This window comes from Branchiostoma belcheri, unplaced genomic scaffold (genome assembly GCF_001625305.1).
Source record: "Branchiostoma belcheri isolate BF01 breed outbred unplaced genomic scaffold, Haploidv18h27 scaffold169, whole genome shotgun sequence".
NCBI lineage: Eukaryota > Metazoa > Chordata > Leptocardii > Amphioxiformes > Branchiostomatidae > Branchiostoma > Branchiostoma belcheri.
Window position 1 is genome coordinate 1 of NW_017803146.1, and position 5,745 is coordinate 5,745.

Here is a 5,745-nt window from a genome sequence, read left to right on the forward strand (position 1 = left end):
AATATGACGTCATTATGACGTCATAAATGTGATTTTATTGGCCAAAACGCCTAGATAGGTTCTTCCCTGAAAACTAAACGGTATACGACATAACTTTACCAAAAGTGTTCATGACAGAATATTAGGGTGTACTTAGTCTTATGTTTCCCATAGCAACACCTGTGACGTCATAAAATGACGCCATGCATACATTAGCTATTCGCCGTCTTGGATCATCAATCTTGAAATTTGAAAAATGGTTTTTTTTCAGCATAAAGCCTAAAATACATTGTAAACAGACTAAAGACGTTCATACAAACCTTTTTTGTAAAAAGAAATGGGAGTATTGATGAAATTTTAAGGAAAATAACCCGTATATACCTGATCTAATGATATGGTCCGCCATCTTGGATTTTGGCCAAATTAGCATAAATTATGCATTTTAATGATAATATTTACATATTGTTATCGGAGATGTTATTAATATTAGAAACCATGTGTAACTTGACATAAAACCCTTAAAATTCTGTTGTTGAAATGAAAATTATTAAATTTAGCAAAAAATGCCTGTCATAAAACCGTTGCCATGGCAACACCAAAAATCATAATCTTATTCCAATGATACAGATTTGTTGCCAACAATATTTTACGAAAAGTCACCAAGTTTGGCGGTTCTAGCTCTAGCCGTTCAGACGCTATGTGACATCAAAGTTGGCGCGGGCACTTTTAGCCCCCCCCCCCCCCCGTCTAGATAGGGTTAAGAAAATTGCAGAGCCAAAGTAAAATTGATGTGCTAACCCCATACTGTAACATTTTTTTTTATTGAATTGGTGTGATTAATTTTATCAAAAGCTTTTTTTTTTACTAAAATTTGTCAGGAGAATTGTTTGGATGCTTTGGGGGCTTTCGATACCTAGGAGGATCGAGTTGACCATTGTACTTAGGTAGTGAACAGTACGTGTAAACATCCCTTTTCTACAGCCAAACTGGTTAGGGTTTAGTACATTTGCCACGTCCTGGAGAACCCATCTCGTATCAAATGATTCAAACACTTTGAGAACTGAGGTGAGGGAAATTGGTCGTGGATTATCAAGGGTAGCTGGTGACTTTTTCGGTATCGGACAGATAATGGCCTGTTTCCATTGTTTAGGGACGTAGCCTTCCTGTAAAGCGGAGCTGAAGATATGAGCAAGAACTGCGCCAAGTTTGGCCGCTTACTGTTTAGCAATTCTAAGGGACAAGTTGTCCGGACCTTTGCTTTTATGGGAGTTGAGACGTCTAAGAGTGTCGTAAACCTCCCATGTAGACATGCGAGGTGGCCTAGAGGGGGATAGTAGGTACGGGGGGAGGGAGTAAGGGGGAGGGAGTAAAGATCTAAACGGGGCAGTTCATTAACAATCGATGCAAAATAACTAGTGACTAAGTCGACTTTGGTTTGGGTATAAATCTCTCTCTCTCTCTCTCTCTCTCTCTCTCTCTCTCACTCACTCATGTTTTTTTTGAAAATACGCCTTTTTTCACGGCCTCTCAAGGCCATTTGCTTATTAATGTACATTTAACTATCGTTCATTCTACAGGTATCGTGTGTTGTACAGTCCTTCTGGAAAAATACTCCACTTAAGAAGAGCCGCGAGTTTCACAGTAACGGATACTATGCTGGGATTAAAGTAAGAATTCTTCTTTGTATTTTTATTCACTTTTTCAATACAGTTTTGGCGACTTTACAATAGTTTTTCTCTAAATGAAACGTTAATTTAAATATTTTCTCCCTGTCTAGCTGGTGTGTTGTTGTCTGTTTTTCTTCATGTTCAGGTCATTATAACTTTTAGAAGAGCTTATTAATTGTAATGAAATTAGGTTATAGGGTATGTCTTGGACAGAAAAAGGTCAATGTTAAAATTTGGGCCTACTTTTGGTTTACCCTATTACTGCAGCATATCTTTTGACCTGGACATGCTTTGTTTTTTTTTCTGTGGCTGATAGCTTTTTACGCCAGGAACAAGTGATTTGCGTTTGGTTCTCACGTGGTTTGGTCCGGATCTACAGGGGCGTCTCTGGCGAAATTTTTAACATGAAATTTAAAATAAATAATTTAAGTCATAAAAGGAACGTCGGATTTTCCAGATTTCTAGACAGATAGCTTACTAGATAAAAGTGTACATAATCAGTTTCAATGTTTCAAATGCCAAGTTAGTTTGCATGTTTTAGAGGAAATTTTACAATTTCAGTGTAACACCAAGGGAATTCAATCAATATTATGTATGTGACTTGGCAAGCAAAACAATAAAAGATACTACAAATTATTTAAATAATGGTATAGTTTGCATAATAAGTACTAAAATGTTATCTAATCTATAATCGATATATGTGGAAATTTAGTTAAAGCTTAACGTCACTGTGTGTATATTGTGTAAATATGGATTTGCATAAATGATAATAAAAAAGGTTAAATAAACGTTGTCAAAGAATAGGACTTTATCGTTTATCTAGAATACATTGTATTTACCTTGAGAAAACCATTGATTGAAATTTATTAATTTATTTATATAAGCAATGAAACAAATTAAGAATGACCTCTGCAAATCTCTAAACATTTCATACAGTATCAGGTCTCCGATATGTTTTTCTTAGATTGTTTTCCGTGTTAAAGTTGCCATGTCTTAAGAACTTTTACGTGCGATGTATTTTGATTGTTTGCTTTATGTTTAACTTAAAAATAATAATTACTGTTATTGAATGTAGTGAGTAGGTCAAAACATGTTGTAGCCTTTTATTCCACAATGATAAGTAATTATAGTGGTCAGAATCAATAGGCGGTTGGTTTTACTATATTTTAATGAAAATAGTAGTTACAAGTTCTATGGTACAGATACACATTACAATACATTTTTCAGGCTAATAAAACATACATGGAGATAGCGGAAGGACAAGACGACACTCTACTACTTTACAGCACAGTACCATTTCTGTGTGACGATCGCAATCATCAAGGCTGCTCCATCGACATCAAATTACATGTTAATGACGTCACAACGGGAACAGGAAACGAAAACAAATGTATCATTAAAATTTATTCAAAAAATTGGAACACAGCAACTCATCGAGCAGAGGCAACGGAGACTACTATATTTGCTAAACAAGATCTCCAAACAGATGGAGACCGGGTAAATGCGTTGGTTTTTCAACCCATTCCAACGTCAGAGTTCTACCATGATTTGGAAGACAAATTTGTCCCAGCCACGTACAGTGGCTTCACTCCGGACGGCATTCAGGTAATATGAGTTATTTTTCTATAATTTTCCTTTTGTTAACATATATATCCAGTGATTAATTTCTGTCTAATTAATTATTTGACAAATATAATGTGTCTATGTTTACATCGGAAGATATATAAGCACACTTGAACATATATGCACTAGGATCTAAAATCTAATCAAAAGAATAAATTAGTCGTCTTGCTTGACAACATTAGCTCGCATGGGAACTCTAGCTATCAAATTTGATCTGTTTTATTTCATTTACTCATTTATTTAAACCGCAGGTACGAACCATAGACGCGGGCGCAAATGGCCATTGCAAGGGTGTCACTGATCCACACTACACCACTTTTGATGGCACGTGAGTGTACATACAATTAGTTTTATGTCAAACTATCAATGTTTTAGCAGCTTTGCATAAAATTTTAGATTTTGGTGTATTGAAGCTAAGAAGTAACACACCAGTTTTCTACATGCTGCATAGGGCCGATTTGTACGTTTTGATTAACTCACATCGGAAACGATATATACTTGACAGGTATGAATAAATATTTGATGTGCTTGGGGTATGGCTCTCCACAAACACATGTCCTCACGGTGGTTAACTTTGGTCCCTAATTTGCCCACTTGTTTTAGAACCCACACCGTGTGTTTTACACCGTGTGTAATTCGAACAGAATGGTGTTAAAAATGGGATCACTCGCGGTCATTTACAATTAACCTGGGTCTTCTGGTCCCTCTTTACATAAAACTCGGTACTTCCTACCAGAAAAATCCACCTTTTCACAAATATAAAGCAATTCTTTTTTTTATTCCAACATGTACTTACCAGACGTGGTGACGACACACTCAAGTTTTTTCAACTTATATTAATGCCGCCAGCAACACAGGGGACAAATACAAATAAAACAATTCCTAGACAGTACATGTATGCAATCGTTTTGTAGTAGACATGGAACATAAAACGAAGCTACTACCTTCATGGTGGATGACTTTAAAGATCACAATACTTGTACACGCCGGCATGAATACGGCGGTCTGTCACTAATGCTGAGGTCACAATTCCTACACGGGGCCCGGCCGGGCAGCTTTTGAGAACGAAAAATATGATATAAACACGGTGGTAAAATCTGGGCTGAAAAGTTCCCACATGTCATAGAACCCGAACTGTGTTCGATCGTGTTCGATCTGGGCAATTCGAATCGAACCCGCGTTCTATTTCGGGGTCACCTGCGGTCATTTACAATAAAGCGGCAAAACAAGCCCTTCTGCCTGAATGCCTCGCAACAGATAAAAAACAACACTTTTCTATAGATACAAACAGTTTCCTGGACAGCACATGTCCGCTATAATTTTTGGTGGGTATGTAACATGTAGCGAAGCTACTGTCGTATCCTTGGGTGACCTTGAATACTGTAATGATTCTTTACACCTATATGAATAACACAATGCACACTTTCTGGCGATATGACATGTCTCCAAAACTCGTTCAAACCTGGAAACATGGAGAGTCAAACATACTCCATTTACGGCTCAAAATGACTGTAATGGTTGTCCCGAAAATCGTGTTTTAGGGATTTTTGAAAAATGGCCTCAATTTTGAATTATGGGTAATTTTGTGAGAAAAATGTCAAAAAATGCCATTTTTTCACCAATATGTCGACAAAAACTAGACTTACAATCAGAAATTAAAAAATCCCTAAAACACGATTTTTTATCTTATTCCTAGTCTGCGAAAAATATAAAAATCGGGGATCTGGGGTAATATACATAGCCAGGTTTGAACGAGATATGCCTAAAAACGTGACATGACTTGTGCTCGGAAACCGGAAAATAATCGTCTTTCTGAGCGAAATTTTTAAAAATCAGTGATTTAACATAAAAAGCTAACATTTGAAGGATGTTAAGACGATAATTTCATTTTAATTTGACGAAATTTACCCCTAAATATTATTTGTTCATTTTCAAATATTTTACGGGTAGTCCAAAACAGGCCGAAATAGCGTCTTGTAACCCGATACCTTTTCGAACGCGCATAGCAATGGGAAAGAATGCCGTAGTGACAGACCGCCGTGTTCAAACTGTTATAAATCCAAAATCAAACAAGATAAATGCAAACGGTTTGCAGGAAATTATTACTGATGCTTTTACCTTTCAACCGACACTAAATTTGACCTTCTGGTACGTCCGGAAAGCCCTAATCCTAATCCTACCTTAAGGCTGCCCTTAAAACTTCTAACTGTTATAAATCCAAAATCAAACAAGATAAATGCAAACGGTTTGCAGGAAATTTTTACTGGTGCTTTTACCTTTCAACCGACACCAAATTTGACCTTCTGGTACGTCAGGAAAGCCCTAACCCTAATCCTACCTTAAGGCTGGCCCTTAAAACTTCAAACTGTTATAAGTCCAAAACCAAACAAGATAAATGCAAACAGTTTGCGGACCTTCAATACCGGGACTATTACCTTTAAAATGACACCAAATTTGACCTTCTGGTACGTCCCAC

At 36.7% G+C, this 5,745-nt stretch overlaps 1 long non-coding RNA gene across 1 annotated transcript; it reads left to right on the forward strand.

Moving 5' to 3' along the window:
- The first annotated feature begins 1,559 nt into the window (after window positions 1-1,559).
- LOC109466532 lies at window positions 1,560-3,599 on the forward strand. Its single transcript, XR_002140024.1, has 3 exons — window positions 1,560-1,646; window positions 2,874-3,251; window positions 3,521-3,599. It is a non-coding gene; the product is annotated as an uncharacterized LOC109466532 (long non-coding RNA).
- Window positions 3,600-5,745: the final 2,146 nt, after the last annotated feature.